A 1,117-nucleotide genomic window follows, 5' to 3' on the forward strand; every position below is an offset into this window, starting at 1 on the left:
CCCCAAGCCCACCCATTCCCCTACCCCTGCCATCCCCCCCCCAAACCCTGGCCCCTCAGCACCGCCTCTGCCCGGCTGTTAAATCCCCCCGGGGTGGGGACTCGACCCCTTCCCTGGGCAGCGCCTTCCAGTGCCTGACAGCCCTTGCAGGGAAGGAATTGTTCCCAATGTCCAACCTAAAGCTGCCCTGGTGAGGGAGGGCAGGAGGCCGGGGATGACTGAACCGAGCTGGAGGAGCTTCCATCAGGGCAGGGAGCGCTTGGGTCTCCCCACCCCAGCCAGCGGGCGATGGCTCCACGTGGTCCTGTCCAGGGGAGGAACACCTACCCCTGGGGGAGCACTGATGGGGCAAAGCATCCCGCTCCTCTCGGCAGAGCTCGCTGGGGACAGGCATAGCTCTCCCCAGCCTCCATCTCCCCGCAGAGCTCCTCGTGCCCTGGGACCCTCGGGAACGCCCTGGGCTTTGAAAGCATTGCATTGCCAGGGCACCTCTGCCTCTCTGCTGCGCTTCCCTCTGCCCAGATTCATGCTTCCCATGGACATGTTGGGACCAGAAAAACCCCCCCATCATGGTTCTTGGTGCAGAGATGCTCAGGACAGGCCCTGCTGCAGTATGAGCGACCCAAACACAAAGCCTCTATCTGGAGGTGCCCAACCGACTCACATCAAAAGCGCAGGGAGGAACAGGCACATCCAGGACAAAATACAATATTTTCTGCTCAGTCATATCCCCAATATTATACCCAATAGTGTTCGGGATAAAGGCTTTCCTTCACATTTGGGCTGGGTTGCTTTTCCATTACTGTGTGAAGAATCAGCTCTTAATTTCCCGGGAATTTTGAGCAGAGCAAAGAAAAAAAAAAAAAAAGGGCTGATAAGAGAGTTAAATGAAGGCAGCTGTTATTTCAGGAACGTTTGATTGAGTTTTATTAAGATTCATGTTCCCTTAGTAACTAAAAAGAACACCCGAGCACGGAAAATTGCTTAATAAGGAGCGAGCTCGCAAAGGGAGAGGGTCGCTGTCGACGGTTCAGTAACACCGGGGTGAGATTTTTTCTGGGTATGAAACACGAATTCAATGCTAATTTGGGAATGGCAACTACCTAATGAGATATTT

This window comes from Egretta garzetta, unplaced genomic scaffold, assembly GCF_000687185.1.
Source record: "Egretta garzetta isolate BGI_Z169 unplaced genomic scaffold, ASM68718v1 scaffold4, whole genome shotgun sequence".
Lineage (NCBI taxonomy): Eukaryota > Metazoa > Chordata > Aves > Pelecaniformes > Ardeidae > Egretta > Egretta garzetta.